At 36.1% G+C, this 21,363-nt stretch overlaps 1 protein-coding gene across 4 annotated transcripts in view; it reads left to right on the forward strand.

Annotated features, from left to right (window-relative positions):
- The window catches only part of LOC138713787 (uncharacterized), a 246,950-nt gene that overhangs the window by 207,684 nt on the left and 17,903 nt on the right, over positions 1-21,363 (forward strand). For 3 of the 4 annotated variants that reach the window (XR_011335989.1, XM_069846204.1, XM_069846205.1), the window contains exon 5: positions 6,544-6,579. The exons of the other annotated variant lie outside the window; for it this stretch is intronic. The gene's annotated coding sequence lies outside the window, so the exon portion shown is untranslated. The remainder of the gene's footprint in view (positions 1-6,543; positions 6,580-21,363) is intronic. 4 annotated transcript variants of the gene reach the window in all.

Genomic DNA, 21,363 nt, shown 5'->3' on the forward strand with positions numbered 1-21,363 from the left:
GGAACAGAGATTGAGGGTTTTTGAGAATAAGGTTCTTAGGAAAATATTTGGGGCTAAAAGGGATGACGTTACAGGAGAATGGAGAAAGTTACACAACGCAGAGCTGCACGCATTGTATCCTTCACCTGACATAATTAGGAACATTAAATACAGACGTTTGAGATGGGCAGGGCATGTAGCATGTATGGGCGAATCCAGAAATGCATATAGAGTGTTAGTTGGGAGGCCAGAGGGGAAAAGACCTTTGGGGAGGCCGAGACGTAGATGGGAAGATAACGTAGATGGGAAGATAATATTAAAATGGATTTGAGGGAGGTGGGATATGATGATAGAGACTGGATTAATCTTGCTCAGGATAGGGACCAATGGCGGGCTTATGTGAGGGCGGCAATGAACCTCCGGGTTCCTTAAAAGCCAGTAAGTAAGTAAGAAAGTAAGTATTATTATTATTATTATTATTATTATTATTATTATTATTATTATTATTATTATTATTATTATTCACTTTCTGTTGTCAGTTCCTATATTCAAAACCATGTTGAAATATGCTGGTAAGTTATGCATTAAAATTAATAAATGAACGAGAAGTGTTTGTGAATGTGAAGGATATCTGTTTCGCAGCAGAAGTGGGGGAAAATGTGTGTGACTGTGGACAACCTTCTTTCATTTGCTGTGCATGGTGCAGGAAATATGTATGTTGGGGAAAGTTACCTGGTTGAGATTTTCCGGGGTTTTCCCTCAACCTAATATGAGCAAATTTTGGGTAGCATTCGGTCCAGGACCCCGGACTCATTTAACCGGCATTATCACCTTCATCTCATTCAGACGCTAAATAACCTAAGATAAAGCGTCGTAAAATAACCTACTAAAAGAAGCCAAAACTAACCTAACCTGTCACAGATTCGTATTTACAAGGCGTACAGAAATCCTAAACTAACCTAACTTGTCACATATTCCCGCACGGTAGAACTTGGAAAAAGTTGGACGTTTCAGTGTCGCTTACTATAGAAAACTCACCTTCAGTAGGCCTAATATGTTGTCGTGGGGTTTATTTACCACCCGCAAAATAATGTCGTAAAAAGTAACAAAGTTGTTCATTTTATTTTTTAAACTCATATTGCAGGCTAAATAAATAACTTTTTCAATATCTGATTTTGGATTACCACTCTTGTCCTAACCTACCGTTCTTGAGCGCTGTGTTATGATGTGGAAATATGTCTTCCTCCTCACTAAGGAAACCAGGCATTTCCTGACATATCCCTATAGTCCTACGAATATTTTTTCTTGTTTTGGTGTAAGGAATTAGCACACTAAGTTTGTCCTAGTATTTTTATTCACCCTGTATGTACTATTCTCTGTGAAGTGATATACAGAATGTTTAAAAATGCTTCTTTTCCTTTTTACTTCTCATCCCTAAATTTTTACCATCACTTTTTGAACACTCTGTATGATTTATTTTGAAAAACTCCTCTGCCCAGGCATTCTGGGTTACCAAAAACACAGAATAATATAACATAAACAGCAATAGCAAGTGATTACAATAAGTAACGTTTACGTGGACGGAAAACAAGAATTTTGGAATTCAGACAAATTATACAGGATTATTCACGAGGATTTATTTATTTATTTATTTATTTATTTATTTATTTATTTATTTATTTATTTATTTATTTATTTATTTATTTACTTATTTATTTACTTATTTATTTATTTATTTGTTTATTTATTTGTTTGTTTGTTTGTTCGTTCGTTTCGTTATTGATTTATTTATTTACTTATTTACTTGCTTATTTATTTACTTATTTATTTATTTACTTATTATCAGGGAACGGATTTATATGGACTAAAAATATATGAAATATGTAAATATATATGTAGTTATTTTTACCAAAATATGGAATTAAATATGGATTTTTACCAAAATATGGAATTAAATATGGACTTAAAATTATAAAAAAAATGACTATGTACGTTAAATATTGGTACATTTTAATCAAACTAAACAAAAAATATAATGGACGTACCTTATCTTCCAATGTAGTTTCAACAAAACACAATTTTTATTGTCTGTTACCATAACAATAGGTTACAAACATTTCTTTCAAGTGCTGAAAAGTGAATCTTCTTCTATTGTCTCTGAGGATAGATTTATACTGACTAAAAGAGCGTTCGACGTCACAAGAAGTAACTGGTACATAATTCAATTTCACAATGTCTGCTGGGGATAAGTCCAAGTTAATCTTCACTGTTGATTCACCACTCATCACAGCAACAACCTTTTGTAGTTCTTCATATCCAGGGTTTTTTGAAAGTACAGTGTCCACCTTAGCTCTTACTGCATCTGCAACTTTACCTCTACCACGATTCAGTTGTTCCACAGTACTATTTATAATTTCAAAACTTTCAGATAGTGAAAGGTGCCTATTTTGGAGACTTTTGAGCGTTTTTATGATGCATGAAAATGTATGCTGAATGTGAGCTAAGTCATTCTTCACACTTATGTCACAGGTAACTGTTTTCGCAGTATCAATTGAGACTGCATCTTCAGAGTCCAATGCAAGGAGAACATTGTTAATAGAGTCTATATGTTCGGCATAATATTCAACTGCTTCTAGCCATGTACCCCATCTAGTTAAAATTGGCTTTGGTGGCAATGGAATTTCAGGGTACATTTCTTTCAACACGTTAACTCTACTGGGAGCTTTGAGAAATACTTTTTTCACTGATGAAATCAACAAATCTACTTTAGGGAAATTGTCTCTGACCACTTCTGCCACACGATGAAATGCATGCGCCACACAAGTAAAATGAGTCAATTTAGGATATACAACAGATAATGCTTGTCCAGCTTTGACCATATAAGGGGCAGCATCGCTAATAAAGAATAACACATTATCGTACATAATACCCTTTGGCCACAGGATACCCATAGCTTCGTTGAACAGTTTAACTATAGTTTTGTTATTGCACTTTTCTAGAACATCACAATGTAAAAGAATTCGTTCAGAATATTGTTCACTTAACAAACCGATAACTACATTACCAACAAGTCTACCTTCTTTGTCGGGAGTCTCATCAATGGAAACCCAAATTGAACTATCTTTAATTTCATCTCTTATCTTCTGTATTGTCTCATCGTAGATGGATGGAGCATACGTCTTCCTAAGTGTTGACTCATCCGGGATTGTATGTTGAGTATATTTTTCAAGGAATTCCCTGAAGACCTTATTCTTTAGTTTGTAGAGAGGAATATCAGCAGAGATGAGAGAACGGCACAGGTCGATGTTAAACTCAGATCTTACATTCGATGTTGTTGGTTGTGTTAAAAACAATTGTCTCTGCTTGGAATTTAGTTGTTTGTTGGCCTGATGTTTACTAGTTGTAATGTGTTGTTGCACCAGGAACTTTTGCGTAGATGATACTGCACACTGACACAAATTACAAAATAATATTTTATTGTCAGTTGATAAACCATCTTCTTTAAATTCTGAAATGTAACTTGTTAGTTTTGATTTTAAATTGACTGAATGACGTACTTTTGGCATATTTACCGTCTTTATAGTATGATTTACAAAACTGAACCTATGTGTACTCTGACTGGCATTTAACTGTTGAGCTGCACAACTGAAGTCTGTTAAAAATTTTAAATTAAATTAATACAGTTTTGTAACTTACTTTCCCATTGTTGATAGGACTGCTAATTTTCAAATAACTCTGATGTTAAAGGGATTACTGAACATGTGTTTAAATCTCTATTGTTGAAATGTATTTTTAAAAGTTAATGGAATTTTGTTTTGTTTTATTGTTAAACCTAATATAATATGGACTGTTTTATATGAAATATGGAAAATATATGGAAATTAACGAAAATATGTACTAAACTCTAAAATATGGAAAAATATGGAAAATAAAAGTAGGATTTTTCAACCCTACACATTGTGAAACATAAAGATAATGCAAAATATAAATTATATTAGCTTTATAAGTAAATATGTATTTACATATAAATCCTTTCCCTGCTTATTATATACTTAGTTATTTACTTATTTATTTATCTATTTATTTGTTTGTTTATTTATTTATGTATTTATTTGTTTGTTTGTTTGTTGGTTTGTTTGTTCGTTCGTCCCTTTATTTATTTATTTATTTATTTATTTTTTCTTTCTTTGTTCGTTTATTTATTTATTTACTTATTTATTTGCTTATTTATTTACTTATTTATTTATTTATTTATTTATTTACTTATTTATTTGCTTATTTATTTACTTATTTATTTATTTGTTTATTTGTTTTGTTTGTTTGTTTGTTTGTTTATTTTTATTTAGTATACTACACAATAAGAATATATAAATTTAAATTTACAATTTCTCAATTTTTATAAAATCCATACTTAACTTTTTAAATTTAATACTAGAACTATTAGAATTGACAAGATTCTTGGACCTAAATTACTACTATGATTAAATACTGTAGCAGTGTTGCATTTTGATTCAAACAATCTCAAATAATTCATACCTTTTTTCATAACTATGAGAATACAATTCAAAATTATTTAGATTTTTATGTATGAATTTTATTGGTACAATGTAATAAATTTATCTTATAGGCCTATATATTTCACATACGCAAACTAAGAAAAAGGGTAACTATAATATTTTATGTAAAAGGTTTTGCGGATTGCTACAGACCAGAGGTTTCGCTCGAGCGCCATGTAGTTCATAGCATAATCCGATAGGTAGCGCACATGCATGATGGGTAAAATTGTCACGAGCGATAAATCCTCGAACGGTATAAGCCGAGCGTTAGACATTCGTTCTTGTTACAGTGATGAACTGTGTAGTAACATCATAGATGTTTATCATTTCAAAACTTTGCAGTGTTTAACTAACCTCTCCATAATACAACTACAAAACTTGCTTTAAAATGTAATATAAATGTTGTAGGTATTTTTTTTTTCCCACACAGGAGTGATTTTGTTTTTGCCACATCTGATAGATGTTATTGGATGTAAATGTAATTATTATAAACGGAGAACACAATCACGATAATGCAAGAACTGTATCAAGTTTTCTAGTAATAATAATAATAATAATAATAATAATAATAATAATAATCTCTAATAATAATTAGTGTATCAATCTTTGCGTCTGTAACAGTTGTGCAGCATGATTATTCATTTTATTATAATTTCTGTGACGTTATCTCCGTACTAATATTGTTATTAATCTACTGCTATATCAACAATATTTTGTAAAACGTTTCTACATTGTCGCAGTATATAGGCGGAACACTATGTATGGACCTATCATATTATATATGTGGTAAATCAAATATTGAATAATTATTAATTAGCAATAATAACTGTATATCGAAGTTTTTCATACTATTTTGTTTATAACTTCATGTTCCTGTTTTGGTACGTTCCATTGACTGTTCCATTAAACGTTTGTCATAAACGCAGAAAATAAAGCCTTATTTTTACCGTGTGAGCAAAACATATGTGTATCTTATCTGTCGCCTTCCATACAAGATAAGACATGTCGGTAAGATTACCTTGTATTGTGCTTCTATTTATTACGAACGCATCACGACCGATCGTATCTCACTCGAGGGTGCGATACTCGACAGAGTTCAAGCGAGCGATTTAACTCCAATGCAGCACTCTGCTACAGACTCTTTAATGGTTGAAGTGACTATTTTAGGAATGATGTCATGGATTCCAAAACTTTTAAAAAATATTAAAGGTTAATTGTGGGATGGTGTTTCCGATCATTAAACCAAATATTTAAATGGAAATCTCTTTATCGGTTTTTACAGCTACACAATGGATTCTTTTGTAGTTTAAACAGTGGGCAAATAGAAATATGGCACGCTATAAAACTGCATTGTAAAGTGACTCTAAGAAGATTGACGGGAGACTGCTGGAAAGCACTTCCCTGATTTGGAGCGAGCGTGACTTGGTTGCTGTTTGAAAAGCGAAGTGAAGCTCTGGTGTGTACACTCAATCACATTGAATGGCACGCTCGTCACATAGAAGGAAAATTAACCCAGTTTTTAAAGAAACTCGGCTGCATCCGTCCACCAGATTTGCGCCCATTATCTGCCCACATTGTTACACACGACTGTCGCGTTGTTATGCATGAGGTCACACTTGCCCACTCAGTTTTACATCATCACAGGATGCGGAAGTCACCACACAATAGCTCGGGACACAAATGTCTGTCAGTTCTACCAACTTGAAACTGAAAGGATTTCAGATTCTTTGACCTTGTCTTTCTCCTAGACATCTTTATTTATCTCTACCGTTAGTTACATGTTATCAGGGTCGTCAGGTAATGAAATGTCACCGTGCTTGCCTTTGAAATCGACGTTCATAGTTTCAAATCCAGTCACCAGCTAGGAACATTTCAGAATGATAGAAATTCTTAACACACCAAAAGGGAGAATAGCCAGTACATTTGAAATCAAGCCTTTATTAAAAATGAAAACTTAATTATGAAAAATTATGTTGCTAAATATGTTTTTTTTTTTCCTTTTCCACAGGTTTCTGCAGACAAGAAGTGTCATTTAATCCGTCACGTAAGTACAATTTTAATCACGAGCTGCAACAAACATATTAGCCTATGTTTTTTGGACTCTGCATCCTACTTCAGTTAAAAAAAAGTGTTTTACAAAAATTACTAACACTTTCTCATAATTTCAAGTGTTTCAAATTACTGTACATTACATACGTAACAATTATGACATGAATTAACGTTACTGCAGTAGTTCCCAACCTTTTTTTGGCTGACGACACGCTTTACTGAACGTCCACGATATCGCAACACACTTAACTGTAATAATAATAATAATAATAATAATAATAATAATAATAATAATAATAATAATAATAACCAGTGTTTTTCTTCTAGAGAAAAAGGTGGTGAAACTCTACGTAGAATACGATGAAAGAGTAATGGAACGGAGAAAAATTCCCTCCGGCGCCGGGATTTGAACTCGAGTTTTCAGCTCTACGTGCTGATGCTTTATCCACTAAGCCACACCGGATACCATCCCGGCGTCGGACAGAATCGTCTCAGATTAAGCTCCAACTCTTGGGTTCCCTTTAGTGGCCGCCCTCTGCACTACATCATAGATGTCTATGAACGTAGGACCGAAGTCCACACATGTGCTGAGGTGCACTCGTTATGAATGACCAGTTGGCCGGGATCCGACGGAATAAGCGCCGTCTTAAATCACGAAGTGATTTACGCATATCATATATATTATTTTAATGTACTGAAGTACATATGATATTTCCATGCAAATATTCTGCGTCATCATACGATGAAAGAGTAATGGAACGGAGAAAAATTCTCTCCGGCGCCGGAATTTGAACTCGGGTTTTCAGCTCTACGTGCTGATGCTTTATCCACTAAGCCACACCGGATACCACCCCGGCGTCGGACAGAATCGTTCTGCCAGGAAAAAAAAGCACTGATAACAACTTCTATGTAGTGTCGGACATCCGGTGTTGTAGATAGGTCGATGTTAACACGCAATCGAAAATTCTTTAAAAAAAAAAAAAGCAGTAACTTGAGTGGCGTTAGAAAAAAGCAAAGGTATGTATAAAAAATCCCAACCTATCTATGCTGGATGTCCGATAAAATATTTTCATTATTGTTTTTGAAAACTTACATATTTGAATTAATGTGAAGTCTGCGCTTTGTGGATTGCACAGAGTTTCTCTATACGTGGCCTTATGATTGACAGCCCAACACAACAGTATTTTTATGTTAGAAAATGCTGATTCACACAAGTATGACGTTGAAAACGGCAGTTCTAAATGTATTTTTAGTTTAATCGGGACCATCGACGGATTTGACAAGACATTTCCGCATATAAGACACTCGGGATTTTGTTTATATTCATCCCCACGCCATGTAAAACCATATTGCAAGTATTCATCACTATATTTACGAAACGCGGTGCGTTTTTGTGAACTGTGAAGGGAATTTTCGCTCACATTATTTAATTATCACTGCTGTCACATATACCCAGAACTTGATTCACATTGTCCTTTTCGAATTAAAAATTTGTCCATAATAAAATATAAATAAAGCACTTTTGATAAAAACAGTCGCCCTACCACCCGCTCACACGTACTACAGGGACATCATTTTATTTTTACTAACATTTTTAATATTAACCTGTCTATACCTTTAGAGAACCGCAAACACAGTTTGCTATCCCCTTCCACGACTGTAGTTCGATGATACTGGCGTAAAACACAAACAAATCACTCTACTAGGTATAGGAAGGAAGAAAAGTAGTTCATCCATTTACGTAAACTAGGAAATATCGCGATTTTGAGTTTCATAATTTTCATTAGGTTTTTGTTTAATCAAAGTACAGTACTGTATTAAGAATAAGTGTTTTTACTCACGAACTGAGTTATCCATGCGAACGTACTCATTATGCAGTGTATATTATACTGTCTACAGCACATTAGCGTACAATATAGAGAAAGAAGTTAAATTGAAAAATAATCATAATATGAATATTTAAACACAAGTTTGAAAATGGTGGCCGTTCATTTCGATACAGGCTTCAGTTCTTTCGTGCCTATTCTCGCACTATAGACTACTGCATCTAATTCCAATTGCCAGTTTCGTCCTTCGTACTAGTAACTCATGTTGAAATAATTCTGTACCTACTCTACGTACTGTACATTCAATCTTCACTTCTGCCGTACCCGAAAATATAAAATTACTCAGACATGCTATCTACTGTCCGTCCAAGTGGTTATGCCGCAGGATTGTAGAAAGGGGGGAAATCACGTGACAGTTAATTACTTAACGAGGCCCTTTTATTTAAGTTAAATTAAACAGCTGTATAATATTATGTAAAGGTCCAATTCCAAACAAAAATTAATGTTTTCAGAAAAGAGCTAAGACAGCCCAGCTATTACAGAGGGGCGAGCAGAAGCAGGTGGGAGAAATCGGGATGCGACGTAGGCAAACGGACAGTACCTGTGCGAAAATATGATTCAATATTGAAAGCTCTTTCGTCACTGGAAAACGCAAACATATTTCTGGAACGTACTATACTCAATAACTCAGTGCTGTTTACTATATACGGCCTTGATTCTGTCTGGAGAACAGTTGAAACTTCATTAGTAGAAGGGGTGGGAGTGAAGTACATTCAAAAACTCAGGTACAATAAAAATTGAAGGAAAAATAAAATGATGTCCCTGTATATACTGAAACTGACCAATACGTTCTGACGATTCTAAACTCTGTTTATTACCAAGTGGGAAGAGTAAACGAATTACTAGGCATTGTTGCAGGCGTTCACTTTCATTCGAATTATCGCCAGGCAGAAAAATTAAACTGAGCTTTATTACAGTGTTCACGTTCCATTGGTAAAGTCTGTCTCAAAATAAAATGTACCATATCAAAGACTTCGTTGTAAATAGACTTGCGACACCGGCTGGGAACCACTGCGTTACTGTAAACTCAAATTAATTTATTTTTTATTTCTTTAAAAAATAACAACTTAAATGGAGATTGAGTTACAGAATGTGTATTCGTAATACCGTAATGTTATTTTGAGTATGCATCAAATGTAAACGAATACTTAATGGAGATAGTTTTGTTTTATGAGAATGTACATTCTTTACTATTTTGTAATTACGTAAAAAGGAAAGAAATAAAAAATGAATAGATACTATACAGGGTGATTCAGACCACCCGTAACAGTAATTTATTTCGGAAACTAGTGCATGAAAATTTTCGAGACAAAAATATTTATAACTAAACCACAAGTGAACTTTCACTTGAGCTTGATTCCATCAATCAGCTCTAACAGGAAATAGGGTCAGTGGCGTATCACTTTAACATTTCAAATGGGAATCGGGGTCAAATAAGGTACCATTTGATAGAGCTCTTCAAAACAAACAACTTTCATAGGAAACGTGTTTATTAATTCCTACTCTTTTAATGAGAAAACGTACGAAAAGGAAATGGGTGATTCGATCACCTGTATGTCATTTATTTCGGAAACTAGTGCATGAAAATTTTCCGAGACAAAAATATTTATAACTAAACCACTTGTGAACTTTCACTAGAACTTAATTTCATCAATCAGCTCTGACAGGAAGTACGTCTTTTCAAAACAAACAACTTTCATAGGAAACGTTATTAATTCCTACTCTGCCAGTCACTTGACAACGCCGATGTATTAGGAGTCACTGACAATGTTAGAAGAAGAGTACAGGTGTGTGCTGCTCAGAACGGCAGATAGTTTGAAAATTTATAAAAAATTAATGGAATTGTCAAGCCTTTCAGTAACATGGCAACATTAATAATTGTTTTGTTTACAGTTTCGTCTTGTAACATTTCTCAATATTGATGACATTGCCTTTTCGTACGTTTTCTCATTGAAAGAGTAGGAATTGATTAAAACGTTTCCTATGAAAGTTGTTTGTTTTGAAGAGCTATATCAAATGGTACCCCGATTCCAATTTGAAATTTTAAAGTGATACGCCACTGACCCTACTTCCTGTTAGAGCTGATTGATGAAATCAAGCTCAAGTGAAAGTTCACATGTGGTTTATTTATAAATATTTTTGTCTCGATAATGTTCATGCACTAGTTTCCGAAATAAATTACTGTTACGGGTGGTCTGAATCACCCTGTATATGTTAAATAAGTTCCATGATATTAAATTTAGAGTTAACGTAATAAAGAATATTAAAAACCAAACAATTTCTGTAATTAATTAATTGATACATCTTGATTACACAACTTTTAACACTATATCACTTCGGAAAACGTATAACAAGGTAATAAAATTTAATACTTGAAAGACACATAATACGTTTTCCGAAGTAATTAATTGAATACTTCACTTTTTTCATCTACAGTAATTTGATCGAAACGTGTCTGATGAGACGTTTTTGTTTACATTCTCCTCTCTCAAGTCTTGCGGAATGGCTCACCCCCACTGCGGACCAATGACCTTAAGAAAGCACTGCTACTCTTTGCAGCGTTGCAACACGTTACATTTCGTATTCTCAAAGCTATTGGACATATCAAAAAACATATTTAACAAAACTTGTTCACATTTACTTGAGCTATTACCACTATGAATTTCTGTAATAGAGTTTCTTTCAGCTTGTATATTAACAGTCTTACTAATAAACCGTGTATAGTTTTTATACGAGACTTATGCAGAGTTGAGACAGAAAACGTTACTAATAAACCGTGAATAAGCTATGGACGTATAAACAGGCTGTAACTATACAATGGGAATTGCTTTGCAGTAGTTGTATACGCGAAACCCCTTGTTTAAGCGTTGTATATAGCGAAAAAATGGCCGTCCCTCTAACAGCTGTTCGTATCGACTGTCATTTTATGATGATGGTTACCTTGTAACCATAGAAGAACAAACCAAAGATCATAGAATTATTAGAATAATATTGCTGTAGCTTGTACTCTTTGACCAAAATGTAGTGTGGTAATCGATTAGAGCCAGTTGTACTATCGATATTTAACACGCCACACTAGTGCGCTCTACCGGATGCAATAAAGAACCTCAGATATTCTATTACCTTTCGTAACGAAGTAATGACGAAACTATGACGTAGCTGTGTAACAGTCATACTGTTATACACGACGTATGTAGTGATTATTAGTAAGGAATTTACACACGGCGTATAAACGAGCTACTCATTGTATAAGTATAAGACAGATAAACGTCTGTATATAGAGTTTTTATTAGTAAGACCATAAATCCAGTATAGTCTAGTGAACGAATATCACAAAAATGCCATGGCATTTATGTTGGAAAGCATGTTGCTCAAGTTATGCACTCCGTCAAATACATGGTTCTATTCACAGCCATCGGTTTCGATCAGCTGCTTGAAATATTACACTTAAACCTCATTAACGCAGTGTGTCACTCCAAGCTGCCATCTGCAGTGATTTGCATGTAGTTTCCAGGCCGTCAAAGCGTAGCAGATTTATAGCCCCAATAATGTACTTGCAATTGAACAAGTTTGTACGTGACGCGTTGTCATTAGTCAATCTGCAGCTGCCGGTCAAAGAGACGACGACGACGAAAATCTCTTTAGTGCTCTCTTTAATCCGCCATATTAAATTAAATACCCTAAACAAGAGATCGGATTTCTTGTGCCATTCGTACGAGTTAAACCTTCAGACAGGAATGTATTTTTCTACTATTCATATAGTTCAACATGCTACATTTTTGTTGTTTTTTAGACGTCTGTAACTACGTATGTAATCTTATTTTATTTCTGCAACTGTTGACTGATCGGCTTTCCGTGCCGTAGATCAGATTCAAATTATTGAGAATGTGCGATCAGTGTCAGAAAAAAGATTAAATTAAATTACAACTAGATGAAAAGTGAAATTTTCTTCTTGATGCAACAGTACTTATATCAAATACAGTCCGGCAGAAATTACTGACACATTTCACGAGGCGCATCCAGAAAGTAAGTTTCCCTATTAAAAAAAAAGAAGAACACACACTTTCAGGAAAATATTTATTGGCAACAGGTACAGCAATGTTTCAGCTATTTTTCAACATAGTCACCATCAGAATTGAGACACTTGTCGTATCGTGGGATCAACTTTTGTATCCCTCTGTCGTAGACCTCTGCCGCCTGTGAATGGAACCAGCGTGTGACAGACGTCTTCAGCTCTTCGTCGTTGCCAAAACGCTCACCGGAGGACGGGAATTTCTTGAGGTGCAAGAAAACGTGAAAATCGCTGGGAGCAAGATCAGGACTGTAGGGTGGATGATCAAACAACTCCCAGCCATATTCCGTCAAAACAGCTGCTGTGCGCCGAGCCGTATGTGGACGAGCATTGTCATGGAGGAGCACAACACCTGCAGTAAGCATTCCACGCCTCTTGTTTTGAATGGCACGTCGCAATTTTTGCAGTGTTTCACAGTAACGGTCAGCGTTCACTGTTTCACCTCTTGGAAGGAAGTCAATGAGCAGAATGCTCTTCTTGTCCAAGAACACCGTGCACAGCACTTTCCGTACCGGCAGCGTATGTTTGAATTTCGTCCTGACCGGAGATCCACTATGCCGCCAATGCATTGACTGCTGCTTGGTTTCCGGGGTGAAGTGCGAAATCCAAGTCTCTTCGGCCGTGTCGATCCTGTCGAGGAACTCGTCGCCGTCATCGTGATACCGTTCAGAAATGTCAGTGCTGCTCCTAAACGTTGCATTTTGTGTTCGGGTGTCAGGTTTTTCGGCACCCACCTGGCACACACTTTTTTGAACAGCAGGTGCTTAGTGATAATCTCATGCAACAAGGATCGCGATATCTGCGGAAAATGGCTGCTCAGTTCCGTAATCGTGAAGCGACGGTTCTCCATGATGCACTGCCGCACCAGCTCAACACGATCATCATTGATGAGGGACGGTCGCCCACTGCGCTCTTCATCATGGACACTTTGACGACCTTCGGAAAACTGCCTACACCAGCGACGCACCATCTGCTTACTCATGATGTTCGGCCCATAGACCTGACAGAGCTTCCGATGAATTTCAATTGGCGCAGTGCTTTGTGCATTAAAGAACTTTATCACCGACCGAACCTCGCAGGCGGCGGGAGAAGGAATAAGAGCTTCCATTTCGGACCACTGCTGCCACGCTACTGGCACCAGGCGGGACCTATCCGGCTGGCATAAGATTGATACGTCATAGATCTGTTACGCATGCACAATTGACACGGCTAATTACGTTTACTTTCAAGGGGAAAAAATCGGGAAACTTACTTTCTGGATGCGCCTCGTATATGATTATGTCTCGTGACCAGAATATTGCACGAAATGAAAATATAAAAATTCCAAATTTATCTTTTAAAGAGGTGGAAAAATTGACATACCTGGGAGCAACAGTAACAAATATAAATGATACTCGGGAGGAAATTAAACATAGAATAAATGTGGGAAATGCGTGTTATTATTCGGGTGAGAAGCTTTTATCACCCAGTCTGCTGTCAAAAAACCTGAAAGTTAGAATTTATAAAACAGTTATATTACCGGGTGTTCTGTATGGCTGTGAAACTTGGACTCTCACTTTGACAGAGGAACAGAGATTGAGGGTTTTTGAGAATAAGGTTCTTAGGAAAATATTTGGGGCTAAAAGGGATGACGTTACAGGAGAATGGAGAAAGTTCCACAACGCAGAGCTGCACGCATTGTATCCTTCACCTGACATAATTAGGAACATTAAATCCAGACGTTTGAGATGGACAGGGTTTGTAGCACGTATGGGCGAATCCAGAAATGCATATAGAGTGTTAGTTGGGAGGTAGGAGGGTAAAAGACCTTTGGGGAGGCCGAGACGTAGATGGGAGGATACTATTAAAATGTATGTGAGGGAGGTGGGATATGATGATAGAGACTGGATTAATCTTGCTTAGGATAGGGACCAATGGCGGGCTTATGTGAGGGCGGCAATGAAACTCCGGGTTCCTTAAAAGCCAGGAAGTAAGTAAATAGCATTATTTATATAAAGTTCAGTTAATATTTTATGTAGCTAGGCCTATATTTTCATAGACAATGCGTGTAAAATACATTTCGTTATTCCCTTGGAAATTTTAAGAAATGTACCGCAGTCTCTATTAGTAACTGAATATCCTGAAGTAGTTCTTTCTCTCTCTCGACGGTCGTATCTTGGGTTGGGAGTAGCTCCCTGGTGAAGACATAATAACCCAGTGACCTCAGATCGATTTTCTCCGCTGCCAGGGATTGGAGTGGATATGCAACCACGCTATACAACTTGTCTTCCCTTTCAATGGGCTCTCGTGGAACCCAGTCCTCCCCCTAGTGATTTATTAATGCCCTCTTAATGGCCTCTTTGTTCCAATTGTGAAGAACACCATGCAAAATAACAGACGCCTGTTTTAAGGTAAAGACTGCCTTCATTTTCCAGTGCGTTCCGGTCAGCGTTCTTTGAATCTGTGCCCAAAATAGTACTTTCACTTCTTAATATACATAGTACAGGGACATCATTTTATTTTTACTTCAATTTTATTGTACCTGAGTTTTTTTAATGTACTTCACTCCCACCCCTTTTACTAATGAAGTTCCAACTGTCCTGCACACTGAACCAAGACCGCAGTGAATTAGTGAGTATTGTATGTTTCAGAAATATGTTCGCGTTTTCCAGTGACGAATGAGCTTTCAATATTGAATCATACTTTCGCACAGGTACTGTCGTCCGTTTGCCTACGTCGCATCCCGATTTCCCCCACTTGTTTCTGCTCGCCCCTCTGTAAGGGCTAGTGGCTGGGCTGTCTTAGATCTTTTCTGAAAACAATTTCTGTTAGGAATTGGACATCTACTTAATATTATACAATTGTTTAAAATAACTTAAATAAAAGGGCCTTGCTGAGTAATTAACTGTCACGTGATTTTCCCCCTTTCTACTATCCTGCGATATAACCACTTGGAAGGACAGCAGATAGCATGTCTAAATAATTTTATCTGTGCGGATCTGGCAGAAGTGAAGATTGAATTTACAGTATGTAAGGTACTCTTTTATAGAGTAGGTACAAAATTATTTCAACATGAGTTACTAGTACGAAGGACGAAACTCGCAATTGGAATTAGATGCAATAGTCTATAGTGCGATAATATGAACAAAAGAACTGAAGCCTGTATCGAAATGAACGGTCACCATTTTCAAAAATGTGTTTAAATATCCATATTATGATTATTTTTCAATTTAACTTCATTCTCTATATTGTACGCTAATGTGCTGTAGACAGTATAATATAGCCTACACTGCATAATGAATACGTTCGCATGGATAACTCAGTTCGTGAGTAAAAACACTTATTCTTAATACAGTACTGCATTTTGATTAAACAAAAACCTAATGAAAATTATCGAACTCAAAATCGCGATATTTCCTAGTTTACGTAAATGGATGAACTACTTTTCTTCCTTCCTACACCTAGTAAAGTGATTTGTTTGTGTTTTACGCCAGTATTATCGAACTACAGTCGTGGAAGGGGATAGCAATCTGTGTTTCCGGTTCTCTAAAGGTATAGCCAGGTTAATATTAAAAATGTTAGTAAAAATAAAATGATGTCCCTGTATAACTAATACGTAAATCCTAGAAGAACAAACAGAGTTTAGAGAAGGAAGTCATGCTCCGAGAACATTTTTGCATTAAGAATATTGATAGAAGAAAAGCATAAAACTTAATCTCAAAACATATATTGTGTTTATAGACTATGACAGAGTCTTCGATAATGTGCACAGGAAAAAGCTATGGAAGATCATAATAAAAGAAACGTTGCAGAAAATCAGAAATTGCCCTACTTTCCTCTCTTGTTAATTTTCAGTGGACTGTAAAGAGAAAAAATCTACTAGAGAAAAAAATAAAGAAGATAAATGTGCGAATTGGAAATGAGGCAGTAGAGCAAGTTGTTTAGCCAACTGTCCGAAGACAAGTCTGAACCTCACAAGTGATACCAACAAAGTACCACTCATGAGGCAACTAGGCCAGGAGATAATGGAGTAGGGTGGCCAGTTCCTTTCCCTCTCTATTGCATACATAAGCCTATTACACTAATCAGATTCCAGATGCATACAAACAATTGTCAAGTGAAATGTACTGCCTGATAATAGATGTACATATCAGCCAGAACTTCAATCGGAAGTAGTAGAGCAAATGGACAGCTTCAAATACTTGGGGTGTACTATAAGCAGTAACATGAGTTGCTGCCAGGAAGTCAAGAGGAGGATAGCAATGGCAAAGGAAGCTTTTAATAGAAAAAGAAGCATTTTTTGCGGACCTCAGGAAAAATAACTAAGGAAGAGACTAGCGAAGTGCTTTGTGTGGAGTGTGGCATTGTATGGGGCAGAAACATGAACATTATGACGATGTGAAGAGAAACGATTAGAAGCATTTGAAATGTGGATATGGAGAAGAATTGAGGGTGTGAAATGGACAGACAGAATACGAAATGAAGCTGTATTAGAAAGTGTGAGTGAATAAAGAGTAATGCTGAAATTGACCAGAAAGAGAAAATAGTAATATGCGTTACAAGAGCGGTATGTTGAAGTTTTCATGTTCGAGGAAAAGTTTGTAAAAGCGAAATGTAGTTGAGCTTTTTTAATTTCCGAAAATTGAAAGAAAACATACCGCTCGTATATCGTACATTATTTTGTGCGAAGATCGTTTATTACATACCTGAAAGAGGAATTTCTAATTAGTTGCAATGAAATCTCCATCTTGGTTTTTGTTCAATGACGGCAAATTTGCAAAACAAAAATATCTATCTTCAACATTGTTGCTTTAAAATGTTTTCTGTGTTTACTATTACTTCAGCAGGCCGTGATATACGTCTGTCTTTTTTTCCCCCCAGTCTATGATGAGTCTGGAATGTTGTTGATATTTTCACGGCTTCCTTAATGTTACTTGCGTCACGAATGCAGTAACTTTAGTGGAGTTGTAGAGTTTACTTAATTTTTGCAAATATTGAAGAACAATAATTAACAGTGCAATTTAGGTGAAATTGCAGTGGTAAGTTTCCAATTTATAATTATTACTATATTGAACGTCTCTAAAAATAATATGTTAAAAGCCTAAAGCAGTAAAATCAATATGTCACTTAAGCGGTAAGAAGAGGGAAATTGTTATGTGTGTTAGGTTGGGAATACTGAATGTGGAATGTTAGACTTTCCGCGGATTGGTTTTGTGCGGAAACCAAGCAAATACGCACGATCTCGCACAAAGAAATAGGCTGGGCCAAGAAGAAACTGGCTACTGAATTATGTACTGTGAGGATTAGTGAAGGGTAAAAAAGTTTGAAGCAGAGTAAGATATCAAATAATAGACAACGGTAAGATATACACACTAGTAGAGTCAGGAAGTACCGGAACTTCGGGTGGCAACGCCATGCTCTATAGGCAACTTCTCTGTCTCATTCGTGTGGTATGTGACCTACTCTCCAGGCGTATAGACTCAGTGCGAACATAATGTAGATAGTACCTTTGTTGCAGATGGCATATAACCATTTACACAACACCGCCTTCAAAGTACGCCCTCTAGGCAGTGACACACTTCTGCCAGCGTCCATACCACTTCTCGAAACATTCCTGCAGCCCATCTTTGGTCACTTCCCGAAGAGCGCTTGTCGCATGAATTTTCACCTCTTCGGCTGATGTAAACCGTCTTCCCTTGAGTAGGAATTTGACCTTTGGAAATAAGTAGAAATCTGCTGGAGCAAGATCCGGAGAACATGGTGGCTGTGGTATTTTGTGTTGTGCGAGGAATTCGCTCACCAAGAGCGACCGATGTGCTGCGGTATTGTCATGATGAAATTATTTTTATCTCGAAAAGGAAGCGAAAGGAGCAAAATTGTATTAAACATTTTGTTTGAAATATCTCAAAGAATAACCCTCTGAAATTGATGGCATTACTTACGGTTCATCTGTACATCTATACTAATAATAAATCTGTAGCCGAAATTTTTCTGGTAATTTTCGATTTTCCAAAAATAATTTGTCCTAACATATATAATTAACCACCCTGAAACCGAAAATAGCTTTTTTGAAATTTTTGTCTGTCTGTCTGTCTGGATGTTTGTTACCTTTTCACGCGACAATGGCTGAACGGATTTCGATGAAAATTAGAATATAAATTAAGTTCGTTGTAACTTAGATTTTAGGCTATAGGGCATTCAAAGTACGTTATTTAAAAAGGGGGTTATAAGGGGGCCTGAATTAAATAAATCGAAATATCTCGCTTATTATTTATTTTTGTGAAAAATGTTACATAAGAAAAGTTTCTTTATCATTTCCGATAAGTTTTATTCTCTGAAAAATTTTGATAGGACTGATATTTAATGAGATAAATGAGTTTTAAAATTAAAATAACTGCCATCTAAGGCCGTGTAATGAATTAAAAAACAAATGACTTCGACTATAAGGGGCCTTGGACAACAACAATCGAAAGTTATGAAACATAGCCTACAGAGAATGTTTCTGTGTTTGTATGAAGTAATATCGGAAGCTAAATTAACCGATTTGTATAATTAATTATTAATTCACCATTGGAAAGTGTAGTTTCTCTAGATGGACATAATGCTATAATGTTATTACAGTAACTTCTGAGTGAATCGAGGACAGGTAAGATTAAAATAGCTTCTTATGCACAGAAAACTTGATAGGCTATTCTGTATATTCGTTTCCTGTATTTCTTAAAATAATGTTTATGTAAGTTATATCCGTTATCAACACATTTTATATAATATAATATAATTTAAGTTATTTAAGTTATTTGAAGGGTTCAGAACCATAGTGGGCCAAGCGCCATTTACTGAATACGTAGAAAACAAGGGTTAAAATTAAGTTATTACCACAATTCAATGGAAACATATAGCAAGTAAAATAAAGTATTCACATTAAGTCTAAATGATGTCAATGTTAATTAAACTATGGTTGCATGTAATAAAAATTAAGAAACATGTTAAAGGAATTGTCATTGCACCAAATGAGTGGTCTCGGGACCAAAATGATCGCATTTTAATTATTTAAATACAATTTAAATTAAGTAACATATTAAACTATTTATCCTTCTATCAAACACGAATGTTCCCTGGAGCAAACGTCCTATTTTAATTATGTAATTACTTTATATTTATTTCTAACGGGTGCAGCGGAGCGCACGGGTACGGCTAGTCTTAAATAAATTTATAAGTAGGCTGGAACGGGTTTAATTTGATCACACCACGTATCATTGTTCCTTAAAGTAAGTTACTCGAGAAGCCTATGTTGAACTTGAAAAAAATACGTCACTTTTCCTCGTTGCTAGGTTACGTCGATGATGTTCTGTTTAGTAGTCACTACAAGGCGGAAGTGGGCAGGAAAGTGCTAGTAGGTGTGACTCACCCGAGCCTTAATGGGCAGTTCACGGGCGATAACGACAGACTGACTGACAGACGTGATCCCCTGGAAGTCGGGGCTGGGTGAATGGGGCTCCCATGACGTCACGTTAGCCTCTATCGACCGGCAAGCGTCACTGTGGCAACACAAGGCTCGTACGCCCAACAGAAATGGAACAAACGCTCCTTTAAGAAAAGGGGCCTTTCTCGTGCCACACCGTAGCGAGACTCGTGCTGTCGCACGACACGAGAGCCGTGGCCGGAAATAAAACGTTGAAACAAGCAACAGGTGCTCACTATTGTCACTGGCATGTCTTCATCTAAGAATATGTGTACTTAAAGGCAGTGTTACCAATTTAACGACTAAGCCGCTAAATCTGGCGACTTTTAACTATTTTTGCTGCTATTTTTTTTTTATTGTCCGTTGATTAAATACGGAATTAGCGACTTTTTGAGCAACTTCCTGTATTGATAATGACTAGGGAACGGAATTTGGAGCAGTAAAAGCTAGTATTGGCATCTACACAGTCATTTGTTTACAACCCTTTATACCAAGTCCTCCCCTCCATGACATACTCGCAGCTCTCTGCACGTCAACAACAGGTGAACGGGACAGTTGTCGCATAAGAACTTCAACATGCAGGTTTGCAGTTCAGAGTATGAAGTGCAGGTACAATGCCGAAAGTGAAACCAACTAACAATACAGAATTGAAAGACTAGTCTATATTTGTAAAAACTCCAGATCGAGTATCAAAATTCAGGAAACAATTCCCTAAATTGTCGCTCCCCCCAGTTCCAGTTCTTAAGCGCTGGGGGTCATGGTTAGAAGCTTGCAATTATTACGCACATCACCTCCAATCTGTGAAGAAAGTGGTCCAGTCTTTCAATCCCGATGACGCGGCTGCGATTCAAATACGCCAGGAACTGCTAAAGGATAGAACAATCGAGAAAGAAGTCGTGGATATTAAGTAATTTTTTTTATATTTACCGGATGCCATTATTCGATTAGGAAAGTCAGGAGTAGAACTAGTTGAGCAAATAAATATTATGAGGACTATTGTAAATAAACTGAGTGCAGTAGAAGGTGAAGTAGGAAACCGTGTTGGTAAAAAAATGAACAAGGTTTGATTAAAAATGATGGATACGATATTCTTAGTCGGATTTCAGATGTAGCCTACTAACAAAGACGTGTCCCAATGACGTCATTCAACATGATATTTACAATTGATTATAACAAGGCACAGTAGGAATAATTGTTTCATCAACAAAACACAGCATTAATTGAAAATGCCATTTCGTTTGGTTCTATATTTTGTTCAACTTTTAATGATACTGCATTAGGCTATGTTGTAAACATTGTAGTATATTGTATATATTGTAAATTCTGTAGTATACGTTATATACATATTATCATATTTCATAATATTGTAAATAAAGGTTT

The sequence above is a fragment of the Periplaneta americana genome, chromosome 14, assembly GCF_040183065.1.
Source record: "Periplaneta americana isolate PAMFEO1 chromosome 14, P.americana_PAMFEO1_priV1, whole genome shotgun sequence".
Lineage (NCBI taxonomy): Eukaryota > Metazoa > Arthropoda > Insecta > Blattodea > Blattidae > Periplaneta > Periplaneta americana.